General features: G+C 39.9%; 1 long non-coding RNA gene and 1 pseudogene across 1 annotated transcript in view; one reads left to right on the top strand and one right to left on the bottom strand.

Moving 5' to 3' along the window:
* Window positions 1–17,836, top strand: part of LOC135217387 (uncharacterized) — a 260,801-nt pseudogene that overhangs the window by 84,015 nt on the left and 158,950 nt on the right.
* The window catches only part of LOC135217388 (uncharacterized), a 207,265-nt gene that overhangs the window by 37,015 nt on the left and 152,414 nt on the right, over window positions 1–17,836 (bottom strand). The window contains exon 2 of the long non-coding RNA XR_010315117.1: window positions 6,392–6,435. This is a non-coding gene — a long non-coding RNA (uncharacterized LOC135217388). The remainder of the gene's footprint in view (window positions 1–6,391; window positions 6,436–17,836) is intronic.

The raw sequence follows: 17,836 nt of genomic DNA, 5'->3' as shown, positions 1-17,836 counted from the left end.
TTAACAAGTACCACTTCGAGTGCCCTAATAAGGGACTTTTCTATGCCAGTATGCCTGGCGTAAGGATTTACATAATAAAATGGATGGCTCTTTCAATAAAAAAAAATACTTAACAGGTTACCCTTACGCTCCTCTACAGTAGCGCCAACTACAATGACATCATCTAAATATACAGAAACTCCAATGCTAATTATAGAGGCTAAAAAGCGTATCATTACTCGTGAAAAATGAGCTGTAACATTTTTAAATTCAAAGGGAAGAAAATTATATTCATATAGCCGATTATTTGCTATATAGGCCGTTTTCTCCTTACTCTCATTATCAAGGCAAGCCTTGAGATCCAATGTGGCGAAAAACTTACTCTCCTTTACCTAACCCGGGGCATTGACCAGTGATCTTAAATGGACTCGTATCATTAGTACTTGAAAAGAATAACAATCTGGTTTAACTACGAGAATCTCAAAGAGGTCAACACCCAGGTAACTACTACTAATAACAATAAATTTAACATTAAACACTATTGGTGGTGTTCTCAGACAACCACTTTGGCTATTGAGGAGAGGCTCTAGGGGGGGCGGGTTTTGGTCTCCTACCCTCAAGGTGGAGGACTTGAAAACCGACAACAAAAATGAACAAAATAAAAGAAAATCCATCTACAGTTTCCACAAAACATTAAGCAAGCAATATCAGTGAATTGGTTACTATTCATTGACTCTAATAAGAACAATTCGTAATTAAATTACTCAAACTGCAATCACAGATAAATCACAAAAGGGTTCAGTTACCACAAATCTGATTAAAAAAAAGAAATCGACATATCACTAGTTGACTGTTTACGTTATTCCTGATAAAACAAAATTTCTCAGACAAATTACTTGAATAACTTAAAAATTCGAACCAAAAGGACATATTCTAATAACACAGAACAGACAATAAACTAATCACAAAGCCTTTTGATAATATCTTAAAAAAAAAAAGTTTAAACTACAGTGAATAAAACAAAACAAACAAAAAAAATTTTTTTCAAGGTGGGTTACCCAAATTTTCACACTCACTGTTTAAATTCTTCACAAAAAACCTCAATGACAATTATTCACGCTGGTCAATAATTACTCTCCTCGTGTCCCTTGTGCCAAGGAAGGATCCCAGCTGACCCTCCTTACTCTCTCCACGTCGCCTTCCCCTTCCTCTTGAGGGGAGGGGAGGAATGTCTTGCTACACTCCCTTGCTGTCGTCAGCCGCCATCCGACGGCTGTCAGCTTTTCTTACTTCTAACAGCTTGGTCTATACCAGACGAAGCTTACAGCTCACACTCCCCCATTCATCCTGAAGGTGAATACCGTCTCCTCAACGGCTAGAGGGCTAGGGGAAGGAGGAAAGTGCCCATCTCCTTCCGACCCATTCCCGCTCTTGAGGGGGGTGTGCTGTCCTGTAGGGGGAGTCCCCTACTCCGACAGTCTCACTCTGCTACTACTCTCGGGGGGAGAACTGGAATCCCTCCCGCTGCCCAACAGGGTTTCCCCTGTTCTCTTGGGCGCACACAGCCGACTCCAGGCACTCTTCTTTCCCTTTGGCGGGAAAGACTTTTGGCGGGCGCTCATTGCTGTCCGCCATCTTTGCTCGTTCTTTGTCATCGCCGATGGTCTGCGAAGGCACTGCTGATCACTGTGCTGACGATCAACTCCTTCCACTTGCTATCGTAACCAGCGTCTGGCTGGTTTTTTTATTTGGGGAGTGCAAATCTTCACTCCAATCATACGACACTCGTCCTTTCTGTCTTTCCCTCGCTTATACACTGCATACAGTTTTTCTAGTCTGTTGACCGTTTTATGCACAGCTCGTGTGTGCGTGTATTTGCCCGTTTCACGATTTTCTCGCGCTCGTATTGCAATATCGCACGCCGACTTTCTTCGCTATCTACCGCTCGTTACTTTGACATTTAGTTACGTGAAGGCAAGCTCGAATTTGCTTAACGTATCACTTCAACGTCGGCCCTTTTGTGTTGTTGTTTCATGTGACCGCTCCGTCGTGTATTTTCCGATCATAAAGACACTGAACAATTTGTCACTGAATCGCGCCTCGAAAGACCCACAGATCGCTATATTTACTGTTAATTAGCGCTTCACAGTGTACCCCACACACCTGACACCAAAATTATGACCCGACCTGGGTCGCGTGGGATTCTTAAGTTACTGTGGGTCATGCAGAAATCAAACGCTCAGTGATTAATTTAACACCGGTCTTATATTCTAATGAATTTACACAAGGGCCCGAGTGAAATGAACTTAATATCTATAGTACCGGCGGAATTGAGACCGAGCGAGGAACCGGCAGAGGGCACGAGGGGAAAGTGCGTCTTTCCCTTCTCTTGACCGACGCTTAACTGCCTGACCCTCAAGGAGACGGCTTGGTTTCCTCTCTCCTCAATACCCCCCCAGAAACCCCCGATATATTGCTTCTAGGCCATGATTGGGTCTGGCACCTGTCCTTAGGTCTATTGGCCAATGAGTGCCCCTATAAGGGACGCCCATGCCCAACGGGACCTTTTTGGGGGATGTTTGGGGGAGGTGACGCTTTCTTCATCTGAGAGAGAATGACCGTTAACGACCTCATGGCGTCTTCTGAGATGTTCAGATATTCTTGGGAAAGTTGTTTATAAGCCCTCTAGATGGCTATATATTATAATATATATATAGATATATATATATATATATATATATATATATATATATATATATAGAGATCACTGGCTGGAGGACTAACTCCAAAATAATCACACTGACGTCAGTTTCAGAAGGGATTTTTAATCACTGCTAAGCTAATTATTAATATCCCATTTCTCCAAACAGTATCTTCAAAACCGGAAGCACAACAGAGCTTCGACTGGGAATTGAAATATCCAAATAGCCAACCACAACAACAAAATAACACGGAAAAATGTGCTCGCTCTCCAGAAAGGCGCCTTTCAATTTATTGTCAAGTTTGTGATGTATCCATGGGAGGAGACTTCTCGAAGAGTCCAGTCTTATTAGCAGAGCCTAAGAGCTAGAAACACTTTCAATTCTTCCAAGGATGATTTCATTTTCCCTTTCAATAATTTTCGTCAATATTCTAGTACAGACTTATGATCATTGTTTCAGCAACTCTCGAATGTTATCTACCATTTTCTCTAAAACTTTTTTATCCGTCACTTTCCGTCACTTTTCCCGATTCTGATTCGTGGAAACAAAAATTTGTCTAATTACTATGCCTGTAAGATTAAATAAAATAACCTCGTTCTCTCGCTAAAAATAAATTTATAAGTACACGAAGTAAGAGGTAGCGGCTCTCCGGAGCTCTCTCTTTCATCGGTGCTGTTTTGCCTCAAGAACCCTTCATAAAACATTAAAGGTCCCCTCATAATCTCTATAAATAGATATGACGTCAAGTTACAGAAATAATTTCCAAGGATTTCGCTTCTCATTACCAATAATCATTTCCTACATCATTTCAGTTACACACAATTCTCATTAACCTACATGCATTATAGTTTGAGACTGATGAAACTTCTAGTAAATCGATATGTGCACTTTATATCCATCCATCCAGCCAGACAATATATATATATATATAATAAAATATTATTATATATATATATAGATATATAGATATATATATATATATATATATATATATATATATATATATATAATATATATCACATACATACACACACATATATAGATTAATTTTTGGTGCGTTTCAACGAAAATTTGACCGAAACTACACTAGATTTTTTAATGGGATTTTTCTAACTTGAACATTCAATCCGACGACCCAGCTCTGTAGAATATCGAATAGCAAGTACAACTTAGGCCAAAGCCTACGATGTCATTTAGCGCAGAAACAGAAACCGACAGCAAAAGAGAGAGGGTGGAAAGTGTAAGCTAGGTCTTCAAAGGACTAATAATAATAATGCTAAGATATTCACAATCTCGTGAAAAATCAGCTGTGTAATAAAAATCCACAACTATAAAGTACGTATATTAATACGGAAAATCGACACTTCCGAACACCTGAACGGTATCCTGCCCTCATCAATGTTACCAAAACACAAAAGAGAAACACCGTTCAGGTTTTCCAAGGTCTTTGTTCATTTTACATAGTAATATAGTTTACAATATAATTGTGGATTTTCATTACATAATAATGATAATTGTAATAATAATAATCAACACGTTGCAATCTGAACAATTCAGCGAAATATCTCCCCCCGTCTCTCCTCAGAGCAAAAACCTTTTTCGACCCTCTATATATAAAGTAATACCTGGAATCACAGTAAACAACGAACATTGAGACTAACGAATGCCACACTCCAGTAAAACAAAGCCCACCCTCTGTCCGGAGTTCAATTCTATTGTACTATGGAAAACACAAGGGAGACTTTCAACGCACAAAAGCACCACACCCGAACTCTTACATACAGCTTATTACTATTTTTGGCAAACAATTCAAGCGAGGGAGGCAAAATGCTTGCTTACATGAATGTACACAAGATGAAAATGTACAAGAAAATATATTCAACTTTTTGCCCCATTATATTTTAGTGTCGACACTGCGCCCGAAATACTATCATGCCCTCCAGGGATGACCTGGAAAAAATCATCTCGTTCTCACATTCACGAGCCATGTTACGTAATGATTGGATACATATTGATTGGAAAGATTATGGAAGATGGCCTACCAGGTTATGCAACAGCGAACCATTAAAATTACAACCGTTGGGAAAAACCTCTATTTTTAAGTTTCCCAAACCTCTATTTTTAAGTTAATTTGTTCATTTTGTTCAATATATATATATATATATATATATATATATATATATATATATATATATATATAATAATATATATATATGTATATATATATAGAGAGAGAGAGAGAGAGAGAGAGAGAGAGAGAGAGAGAGAGAGAGAGTTGCTGGTATCCAGAACATATCAATAGATATAACTGTCAATGGAAACCAAGAATGCATGGTGAAGGTACGAAAGAGCGCTCTCTCTCTCTCTCCTTCTCTCTCTCTCTCTCTCTCTCTCTCTCTCTTCTCTCTCTCTCTCTTTTCTCTTCACTTCAATGAAGGAAACAAGAATTCTATCAAAAGGGATAAACGCTTAAAAATTAAAGAAAATGTCAGAATATATAGGCATATATCCACTATTCTCGAGGAATGCCAATGAAAAAAAGGTTTTAGCTTTCACTGACACCTATTTTATGTCAAATACGAAGAGTGGACAGTTTGAAAAGTAGAAACAACGTAAATTTGGAACAAGTGGGTTCTCATGTAACGATGAAACCCAAAGAATTTTTAAATATCTTCGTGAAATGGAGAGAAATAAGAGGCGACTGAGGATGAATGGGCGGCATAAACGCGGAAGGAGTGGAGAAAACCAAGAAAGTTTCATTTAGAAAGGATGGTCCTTACCATCCAAAAAAGCAAAGTGTGTGTGCATGATTAATTCTGCTTGAGGGATGGTATACTGTTAATACTTCTTACGGAATCAAAAACTAATTATTTGTCTAGCACTTTAAACAGATTCTACATTTACAGGACATACATGGCAATCTCTACAAGATACAATAGATTTTTGGTCCAATATAAATATATATGCACATTATGTAATGCCAATAGCAACAATGCTTCTAACCCACGTGGGATACCGAGAGTGAAGTCAGATTTGTTTAGAAAGAGGGAGCTGGACTGGAACGAACACAACGATGTATCTTTGTCAGGTCTGTGTCTGGATGAGGGAATAGTGACAAATGAGACAGAGAATTGTAGAGGCACAGCATCACTCAACATATATGGAAGTCAAACGGAGGGATTATCATTAAGAGAGAGTAAACAACAGATAGGGGCAGAAGTGTGGATTTTGACAAGGAAAAATGTTTGAAACAGCTACCGGAGAAGTCCGAAGCTCAAGTGCAGAAGATATACAGGTACGTAGTACACATGGCACTACAATGCTTCCATAGAACTGACAAGGGAAATGTGGAGGGTTTGAGGATATTGCATATAAGTTAGCTGTTGAGTTTCAGTTAAAATTATGACTGAGCAAAACATTTATGAATATGTAAATGCAAGAAGCCAGAAAAAGCAACTTACATATATGTGCGAAGTTACGAGATGAGCGAGTGTTTACAGATCATACATGTGTTGAGAATGACGAAGAGAAACTGCAGGGAATAGAGCAGTCTTTGCAAGAGAAGTAAAGTATAAGTGAACAAAGATAAGGGTATGAGAGAGAGAGAGAGAGAGAGAGAGAGAGAGAGAGAGAGAGAGAGAGAGAGAGAGAGAGAGAGAAACAATACTTGTCAATGTTCATACAAGCCAAAAGTGGAATGTATCACTAACCTGTTAAGCCAGCTCTCCTTAGGGAAGTGAAGCTTAGACGTTTCCTGTGAATAAAAAAAAAGAAAAAAGAAATTGAAGTCGGTATGAATATTTTGCTCCCCAACACATGTAAAACATGAAAATGATAAAAAGGTTGACTGTACAATTAGGACATGAATAGCATGCATACACGAAAAGGTATATAACATGTTTTCCGAATATTCTGTGTCTGAAGCGTTAAAAGGAATAATTAGATGAAGGCCTAGAAGTGCTGGATATTTGGAGAGGAAGAAGGCTTTGGCACCGATGGGGAGTAATTTCGAGGTAGAGCACAACTGCACGTTATAGGTGATTTGTAGTGTGTATGATGTGCCGCCATGGCCTTCTATAAAGGATTTTTTTGTGAAAGAACTAATTTTGTGTTGTTTTTCTGTATGGAGTTTTATCCGTGATTCTGCTCAAGTACGAGGATGACAATGACCACTGCATTTTTTTTTCTCTCTCTCTCTCCTCCCGAGCTACTCGCCCCGAGGGTATTAGCCGGGAAACTAAACTTGCATATTAGTATATACTGCTTACACAAAAATGTGAAGTTCTTGCACCAAAAATATCCAGTTATTTCTGCTATTCTATATACGCTTGTACAAGGGGTAGGAGTACTTGCCTCCCCATCCACAGACTTGATACCCCATGCTCCAATCAGGAAGGACGATGTTAAAAGGCTATGTTCAAGTATATGGTAAACACTCCAGTCTCCAGTTTCAATTATTTCGTGCCATGAATATATGGGGCCGGGTGCAGGTGACCCCGTTTCAGAGAATGCAATGTTTAACCTTAAACATTACTCTCTCGCTCTCCCTCTATTCGTGCGCACGTTAAAGGTGCTAGACATTTCCGAAAGAGATTAAACCTTTAGTTTTATTCGTCATTTGCCGAAGCTAGAATTCCCCGTCGTTCTCAGAATTCCCCTTAGCCTACAGAGGTTCTCCCTTCCCATAATTGCAGTTCCAGGTACATTAACTGATTGCGAGAAACGAATGGACAAATTAGGATTAAAAAAAATAAATAAGTTGCTTTCCCGGGAATAATTACATAAAAGCACCACCATTACTTTAAAGAGCAACAACCAATGGACATGTACGTACAGTCTTAACATTAATATGCTCCTCCCAAGAGAGAGAATTAAGAACCTTTGCATCCACAAGTCATGCTTGTAATTAGTCGTAAACCAGTCGATGGAGGTTACGGAGCAGTTCAGGTACAAATGTTACAGAGAGAGAGAGAGAGAGAGAGAGAGAGAGAGAGAGAGAGAGAGAGAGAGAGAGAGAGAGAGAGAGTGTGTGTGTTACAACACCAAGGTTATTGATGCCCTAATAAAATATGTTTAAAAGGAATTTCACATTAAAAATATCTTTAAAGAATATATACACGTTGGAATATATTAATCCATAAACATGTAGTTTGTGTATATGATCTAAATTTTGTTAAAGGGTCCCACTCCCTCGCGAGAATTATTGCCGAGATACTCTGGCCCCCCACCACCAAACCCCCCGGGGAAAGGAACCTGCCCCAAATTCCCAAAACCAGGTCATTCGACATGCAAATGTTTCCCAGTCAATGGCATAATACAGTATTCGCAAAAATAGATCATCTTCACAAAACAACAAGAATCCATTACTGAGTCTTGTATGCCCAATCCTAATAAGATGCAAAAAGTTCTCGTCTCTTGGCACCTAAGGATATGACCAAGGTGTCATTTCACGTAATACTGAGCAGTTTTTTTGGTTAGTTGAAATCTTTTCCCATTGAGACTGCCAAACCCTTTTAATTTTCTGTTCTAGAGGACATTCGTTCCGATAAGGTAACAAGACATTTTCTGGGTTCTGGGGAGGTGACTGGGGACTTTTACAAGTTCAAAAGCTTGCTCGCAACCAGCCAAACATGGGAAGGCACCCACCAAAAATTTATTCTTTACCATTCTTTTCACTGAAGGCAGGCCATTCGAATATTTCTAAAACGACGGTTTTAAGAGTTAAAAGATTCCAACGGCTGAAGAACACTTCTTGAATCATAATATATAGTAAAGTTAATCCTTTCAGAGTTAAAATTACCTTTAAAGCCTTTAAAATTCCACACTTCAGCTGTAAAAATAGATGAAACATGAAAATATCCCGCTTTTTTCTATATCGGGGAGTCCACTCCAAAGCTGACGCCAGCATCTGACTTTGAACCATCCATGGAAACTGCAATGGAGTTACGTTGTGAGGAATGATATAAAAACTGACCGCCCGCATGGCTCCACTGGACATTTCTGCCTTTGGTTAAAATTAAAATTATATCTATAAAATTTTACCTTTGGAAGGTTCTAAGGAGAAACTGAATACCTAGCATTTCAAACCTCCATCCTTGGCGTGTTTAATTCACTGAAAATACATTTTACTCTTAAAAGCAAATGGTTGGGGTTGCTTGGGGGTGGATTTTTATAAAACTGCAAATGCCTTTCATTTCTCATACAAACGCTAGTTAACCCTTAAACGCCGACTGGACGTATTTTACGTAGAGATAAATTGTCTGTCGGGTGCAGACTGGACGTATTTTACGTCGACATACGAGAGTTTTTTTTAAAATTCGCGGAAAAATACTTATAGGCCTACCAGCCTAAAACTTTTGAATCACGCGCCTTGGGGGATGCTGGGAGTTCACGGATCAAGGCCTTGTTTTGTTTTGAAGCGTGACCCAGGTGCGCATGCGCGATATACCTTCTTCTCGCTCCAGCCAGCATCAGTAGCGCACCATCCGAGAGCGATCTTTCGTGAAAAGCGTGTTTTTCTGGACTTGTGCGAGACTTTTGAGCATTTTGTATTGCTACAGGACAATTTTTCTTATAGATATGTACAACGACGTGTGAACCGTGAAAGGCGCGTTTTACCCGTCGGAAGGGATCGTGTAAGGCGAGTTTTGGACCTGGATGCTGGCGAGGGGCCAAGCACCCAGCATGACCCCGAGCCTCAAGGCCGTTCTGTGCGGCCACGTGTGGCTGAAAGTTTCAGGAACACATCGTATGCCTTTGGTTACCCCTAGGAAGCATGTGGGCGTCCTTAGGGGCATTCGTAGGCATTTGGGAGGCCTCAACCAAGGGACATAGACGAGTATCTTTCGGAGCTTGATCCGGGAACATGTCGCAAAGTCCTCATTTTGATGGCGGATGGTCATCGAGTGATGAGGACATCAGTCCCGATGAAAGTGAGGATGAATATTTGCCCCCAATGTCCGTTCGAGGCTCACATTCCCGAAAGTTGACTCCAAATTCAGTGGGTTCAGTGCTTACGAGGGGGAATCTGAGGAGGAGGGGGAGGGTGGGGATACGGGCTCAAGTTTTTATCGCAGAGGACGATACAGAAAGTGAGGGCCTAAGTGAGGGTGATGGGCCAACGGGGGGTGGTAGAGTGCATCGTGCCCGCACCCGTGCGCGCGCACGGGCACGTAGAAGGTCGGCTCGTCGCGGCAGCCAAGGTGAAGGTCGGTCGTCGGAGAGTGACGAGGGGTGGGCGGAGGACCCCACCCCCCCCTCCTAACATGCACCCCTTCACGGCAAACCCCTGGGATGACCCCTACCAGTACCCCCTGGACTGTTTTGGGGTTCATCCAGCTTTTCCTGACGCGGGAATTGCTGGAATACCTGGTACACGAGACAGTGGACTACGCTCGGTACTGCCGGTATGAGCTGAGGACGACCTTGTCGTATTACTGGCGGGGTTGCAACCTCATTGACATGGCGCATTTTATGGGGCTCCACATTTATTTTGGTATGACACCTGCTGTCGACGTCAGGCAATATTGGAGGAGAAATTATTTTTTATGTATGCCGAATGTGCCTGGCGTTATGTCCAGTGATAATTTCCTGGCGTTGGACAAGTACTTCAACGCCCTCAACCGAAGGGCCATACCCCGGAATAACAGTGATCGCCTCATTTTAGTGCGTACAGTGTTGGATTGTATCCGTGAGCGGTGTAGTAATCTCGTGATTCCTGGAAAGAACCTGTCTTTGGATGAGGGGATGATGCCTTACAAAGGACGTCCTTAGTATAAAAGTGTAATAACCCCAAGAAGCCAAAGAAATATGGTGTGAAATTCTTTCTCATTACCGAGGCCAACACTGGATACGTTGTGGACTTTTCAGTGTATACCGGGGTCTTCTCCACGCTGCGTGACACTGTATTCAACCTTGTGGGACGTTTCCGTAACCAGGGATATCACCTGTTTATGGATAATTATTATAACTCGGTATCCCTGGCCCAGGAACTGTACCCTTCGGTTGGTGCGTGGGGCCCCGAATGTGAATGTAGGTTCGCTAGTCATCCGCAACACCTGGCAAGAGGAGAGACAGAGTGGCAGCGGAAGGGCGCTGTCTTCGTCATCTGTTGGAAGGGTGTCCGACTCGTCCCCATGATTACGACGAGTCATGAACCCATCCAAGAAGAGATCGTACAGCGGAAGAAGACACGTCGACAGGGCCGAGTTGTGTTTGAGGAGTTTCGTACCGAGCGGCCTACTGTCATTGGGCACTACAACAGGCACATGGGAGGAGTTGATCTCTTTGATCAGCTCATCCAGTACTATCCCTTCGCCAGGAGAACCAGAAGGTGGACACAGAAGCTCCTCAAATACATCCTTCAGTTGCCCTCCAAAATGCCTACATACTGTACTGTGGGTACCGCGTGACAATCTTCCGAGGTTGACCCACATACAGTTCCTAGAGGTAGCCGGGAATGCCCTCATCAACTTCGATCCCGATGAGTGGCCTTCCATAACTGACCCCCTGCCCCGAGCTGCAGATCTGCCCCTAGAGGAAAGGGCAGATAGGAGGGGCCAACTTCTGCTCGACCTGGCCGCCGCCTCCTGCTGACGAACGCCCCATCTTGCTGACCGGCCCCGCCATCACCGCTTCTTTCGTCGGGTAGTGGACCCTGCCTGTAGGCTGCAGCCAGGAGAACACATACTGGAGGCCTTAGAAGGGCGAAGGCAGAAACGGTGCCGGGTGTGCCATATGAATGGCAGAAGGAGAGACACCCGTTCTTCTGTCGTCTCTGCAAAGTTGCTCTTTGCAGGATAGGGGTGTGTGACCGAAAGTACCACACTAAGGTCATGTATTGGAGCGCGCCCCTAAACCGACAGCGGAGGGCGCACGGGGCCGCCGGGTCCATCAGCAGTAAGGGCGCGCGTCTCCCTCCTCCACCTGTACCTCGTCATGTCGAGTGGAAAAAAATGCAAGACTCTTCAATGGAGGAGGGAGAAAACAAGAATAGAACGAAGAGTCAGGATTACGAGTGAGTATTCTGCATTTATTTTATATTTAGTTTTATATTTATTACAATTTTTTATATATCTGAATGTGTGCATGATAAAATAATAATAAGACATTTCATTGTATGCGAAAAGAGAAGTGTCCACCTACATTCCTTTTATTTATGTATTGGTACCAGAATCGAAGAATGTAATATATATATTTTACTGTATAAAAAAAATTATATATATATAATATATATATATATATATATATATATTATAAATATTTTTTGGGGGGTAAGCAAATTACTTACAGTCTAGTAATATTCAATCATTTACCTTCACTTTAAAACAAATTGGAAGTCTCTAGAACAATATCTCGATTTATGGTGAATATTTGAAAAAAATATTTTTATTCCCTCCGCGCTGATTCTCGGCCGAAAATCTCCGAAACGCGTAGGTCAAGATGGAATAACATAAGGTGTGTTCACCGAGGGATCCGATCGCTAATTTCCCTCTCTCAGTGACGTCACTGGACCACATCGACTGGGCGATGCACTTGTCACTCCGACAGTTGCATTGTTGCAGTTCACGATTATGGGTGTGTATTCCATATTTGGGTGCACTAATAGTTCCAGACAGTATGGGATTTGTTTTCACAGGTTCCCTAAAGACTCCGAGGAGTCCAAAGTATGGATTAATGCATGTAAAAGAAGTGATAATATTAATTTTAAGGATGCCAGGATTTGTTCTGTCCATTTCCGGACAGAAGATTTACGAAGAAAATCTTCAATATGAACTGCTACCACAACTTTACCAGAGAAGTTATCACAGATTAAAGAAAACCACAGTTCTCTCTTTAAATTTACCTGTTAAGGACGTAAAGTCTGGTATGGTTTAACAGTTTGTTTACAATCTCATTAGTGCAATTTTTAGTGATATATCTTTTGTTGATAAGTAGCTTGGACTAAATTCTTGAAATGAATTACTAAATTAGATTAGGCCTAGATGCAATGAATGAAGAAATGATCTGATTAAGGCTATCCAGTTTTTTTTCTTTGATACTTTCATTTTATGAATGTAAAGTTGATCGAACAGGTGATTAGACCTATGCGTAATGACGTACTTCTGAGTACGTCTTCCTGTGCAGACAATAATTAGGCCTAGACCTTTTATTTCTTAAGAACCCCACTAAAGGATATCGTGGGGTCAGAGTATAGACTGAGTTCAAGTGTAGACTGAGGAATTTCTTGTTAGGTAAGAACAACATTTTAAGCAATCACGGTCATAATATTGCTCCCAATGATGATAGCATGCCATGTATGAGCAATACTAGTGTTATGGAACCAGGTAAGTCTTGGTTGGGTTTCCAAAACCTCTGAAGAAAGTGACTCCAGTCATGTTGGCTTAGACTCTGAATTATGTATCTCTGCTCATCTCTTGATGAGAATTCCTCAGGAAGGTCTACCTAATGAGCTGGAGGAAGAGGATTTTGTATATCTTGGAGTAGAGTCTGAATATGGTATAGAAATTGAAGCCTTAAATTATCTGGGAGGTTATATAGCTCATAAGTACAGAAATAAATATCCTTCCTTAGGATTCCCAGAAATTGAAGGCCTAAACAACGACTGGATCTCCAAAGTGAGGAGGAAAGTGCTGTTTAGGCCCAGTCCTCAATTTGTCAGTAATTGAAAGGAAATGGAATAACTCTTTAAATCTTTTCATGGGGAACAGTTGAAACCAGGTGTTGATGGGATTACGAAATTAGTTAATATTTTCAGGGAATTAAAACATTGATGCTCCAGAGGAAGTAATGAAGTTCTTTATTAGGTGCAAAATACATTTTAGGATGAAGATATTAAATGCTGAAGGGAAGTCAGAATTTCTTAAAAAAAGGTGTAAAGAAAATGAAAAAAATTCTTCAGTACTTTTGGGTAAATAAAAGAACAATACGCTAGTTCAATAAAAGTCTGGAAAGTTTTTTTTTCATATTCATTCACCCTCGTTACTTTCGTTATTTGTATTCCAACAAGATTATATTCTGTATGGTAAGGTCTTAAATATCTTTATATAACTGTGTTTTAAGTGATAGAGAGAGAGAGAGAGAGAGAGAGAGAGAGAGAGAGAGAGAGAGAGAGAGAGAGAGAAAGTATTTTCCTGTATGGAAATTGTGAACACCAGCATAGCAACAAATTACTGTCAAAACATACGTAATCATTAAGTGCACTGCCCAGTCGACGCGCACCTGTGACGTCACAGTGCGGGAACCGAGCGACCGACGATCTCACCTTATGTTATTCCATCTTGGCGTAGGTCACATTCTCTTAATATTTGTGCCTTTTCATATTACGCTTATTTTATAGTTTTATATATGGAAATGTGCGCAAAAACATGCACAATATAACAAAAAATATTGGAAGGTTGTAGCATTTCTCATTTTTGAAATATTTGCATATTAAGTACGATAAGTACGAAAAAAACTACGATCGGTCAACTTTGACTCAACCGAAAAGTTCAAAAAACGCATTTATAACAAAAATCTTACAGTCTAGTAATATTCAATCATTTATCTTCATTTTAAAACAAATTGCAAGTCTCTAGAACAATATCTCGATTTATGGTGAATTTTTGAAAAAAAATATTTTTTTTCCCTCCGCGCGCCGATTCTCGGCCGAAAATCTCGGAAACGCGGAGGTCACATTCTCCTAATATTTGAGCCTTATTTTCATATTACCAGCTTTTTCTTTTTTAAAGGTTTATATATTGGAAATGTGCGCAAAAACATGCACCAATTATAACAAAAAAATATTGGAGGAAGGTTTGTAGCATTTCTCCTTTTTTGAAATTATTTGCATATAAAAGTACGATAAGTACGAAAAAAAAAACTACGATCGGTCAACTTTTGACTCAACCGAAAAGGTAAAAAAACGCATTCATAACATTAAAAATCTTACAGTCTAATGTAATAATCAATCTTTTATCTTCTAATTAAATTTACAAAACATACTTTAGCAAGTAATCTAGAACAAATATCTCGATTTATGGTGAATATTTGAAAAAAATATTTTTATTCCGTCCGCGCGCCGATTCTCGGCCGAAAATCTCGGAAGCGCGTAGGTCACATTCTCCTAATATTTGTGCCTTTTCATATTACGCTTTTTTTTAGAGGTTTATATATGGAAAATGTGCGCAAAAACGTGCACAATTATAACAAAAAATAAAAAAATAGGAAGGTTGTAGCATTTACATTTTTGAAAATATTTGCATATAAAGTACGATAAGTACGAAAAACTACGATCGGTCAACTTTGACTCAACCGAAATGGTCAAAAAAACGCATTTGTAACAAAAAATCTTACAGTCTACGTAATATTCAATCATTTATCTTAATTTAAAAACATATTGCAAGTCTCTAGAACAATATCTCGATTTACGGTGAATATTTGAAAAAAATATTTTTATTCCGTCCGCGCGCCGATTCTCGGCCGAAAATCTCGGAACGCGTAGGTCACATTCTCCTAATATTTGAGCCTTTTCATATTACGCTTTTTTTAGAGTTTTTATATGATGAAAAATGTCGCAAAAACATGCACAATATAACAAAAATTATTGGAAGGTGTAGCATTTCTCATTTTTTTTATATTTGCATATAAAAAAAAATTTTAAACAAAAATTCGACATTCCGTCAACTTAACTCTTTCGAAATGGTCGAAATCTGCATTTGTAAGCTAAAGCTCTTACAGTATCGTAATATTCAATCATTTGTCTTCATTTTGAAACAAATTGCAAGTCTCTATAACAATATTTCGATTCATGGTGAATTTTTTAAAAAATTATTTTTTTACATCCGCGCGCTACGAATTCATGCATCATTTTGTGATAATATTTTCTCTGTGTTGCTTTTATCGTTTTACAATGTGATATATATCAAAATGATCGCAATTTAATGCACATTACAACGAAAAAAAAGTAACTTGTTACCTCTAACCGTTTGGCGCACAGCGCGATTTGAATACAATTATATATGAAATTTCGTTAACGAAAAAAAAAAAGTAACTTGTTACCTCTAACCGTTTGGCGCACAGCGCGATTTGAATACAATTATATATGAAATTTCGTTTTTGCGCTATCATATATCGCATTATTTATATATGATAATGATAATTTTTTTCATTTCTGATGGTTGCATACTAAACTTCAAGCAATGACAAAAAAAGGAGCCAAACATGAACTCTTAATCTTGAAAACTAAGCGCGCTGTGATTTTTTGAAAAAAATATTTTTTCCGCTTACGCGCTCACTCTCAAACCCCTCCGGCATACGGGAGTCATTTTTTTATTTACCGCTTCGGCGTTTAAGGGTTAAGGACTTATAGAGGCTCTAAAATCTATACCAGCTCTGAACCAGACAACGTTGGTAAAGTAGATCCAGAGGCACCTCTCCAGCATCTACAAGCATGCTCTCAGTGGAGATGATTTAAATGCTCCTCTTGCTAATTTTATTCCTCCATGATGGACTGAATTAATTATTTTAAGGAATTAGGTTTTGCCAAGGTGGACATCACATCCGTATGTGGATTTCAAAGAGACTAAAGATCTATATAGTTTCAGCAACCAAGTTCAGCCCATTGCCTCTGTTCTGTTGAACATATGTGATGTTCAACTGCCAGACTTCTGGGCCTCTGAATAAACAGCACGTAATGTCATTGATTGAATGATAGGCAGGGGTGAACCCATATTGTCGGGAACAATAAAGCTTTAGATAACCAAAGGGTCTGTTTATTGCCAGTCCCCCTCTCCCCAAGCTAGAGAGATGGTATAAGTTGCATCTACTAATGAAGACAGGGTACTCAATCATCTAAAACACCAGCACGAAGGCCGATCCAGCACGTGAGAATTTGCTAACCATCCCTCAGCAGGGTATAAAAAAGAAGGTAAGAGAACAGTCCAACACACCTCTTTGCAGCCATACACATTAGGTGAGATGCTACCCGTCCTCAAGAGCTAGTTGCTCTACAGGAATGTTGAGCAGCCATCACAAAACCGAAGGAAAAAGTCCAAGGATCAAAGGTTAATGCTCAAAAGGTAAAAAGTAGGAAATTGTGGACCGTTGTGACCACATTCCTGTCCTTAGTACCTGTCCGACAAGGTTCTTCCTATAAGCTAAGAGCAGACCAATGGCATTTGGCCTTATGAAATCTCACACACAACGTACTGTTGTCCATGTCAGCTGTGGAGTATGTCCGTTTGATTATACAGAAAATCCAAAAGAAATGGTGCTCCTAGACACCACTTCTTGGCCGAGTTGCAACCAAAAAAAATTGACAGCACTAGTTTGGAGGTTAAGGCTTAAGTGGCAATGCAAAAGGCTTTCAAGCATTTAGTAGCCTGCCCAAGGCTTGACTCATGGATGTAAAAGAATTCTAGATGCCATTTGTTGTCTAACCATTAAGCTAAGTCCTGTGTTAACTCTGAGTGTGTCAATCTCCAATTAAAATCAATAAGGCTATCATCACTGCATCTTGAAGATAGAGGATTTTATGCTAAATTCACCATTTATGAAAATTCTGATAATTGTGCTGGTTTGAATGTGAAAATGTGGAATCCCACATTTTCACCCTCTATGATGAAACACAGGCAATTTTCTCTTTGGTGACAATGTCACCTAGGAGATTGTTACATGGTAACATAAGAATAAGGGATTTGAACATATCAATGGGAAAGGCTTCAATGTGATTGATAGAGCATACTGTACACTATCTTGACAAATAAAACTGCACACCTGTAACTTGCAGTGTAGACTGGACACTGGTGTCATTACAAATATATAAAGCTATATCCCTTGGTTTCCAAAATGTTATATCAAGCTATACCCCATTGGTTTCCAAAATTTATGCTATAACTAGAATGGTAGGCCATATATGCTCTCATGGGCTCGGTCTAGGCTCAGTCACACAATCTTGCCAATCATAGTCTCCTGCAACTTGCTCCTTCCTTTTCCTGGAAGGAGACTGATTATTTATGGTTACCTTACTTTTCAGAGGGTTGTCAATATCAGGAACATCAGACAAAACTGGCACTCCTTGGGAGGAGTGAGAGGGTCAAAAAATTTTGTACATTCTCCATAGCATCAGGAGCACTTGTTACATATGATGCAGGCTCCAAGGGCGGACACGCACCAAA

Source organism: Macrobrachium nipponense, chromosome 7, assembly GCF_015104395.2.
Source record: "Macrobrachium nipponense isolate FS-2020 chromosome 7, ASM1510439v2, whole genome shotgun sequence".
In the NCBI taxonomy this organism is placed as follows: Eukaryota; Metazoa; Arthropoda; class Malacostraca; order Decapoda; family Palaemonidae; genus Macrobrachium; species Macrobrachium nipponense.
Note: the sequence above shows the minus strand (reverse complement) of the source record. Positions and strands in the feature narration are given on the sequence as shown.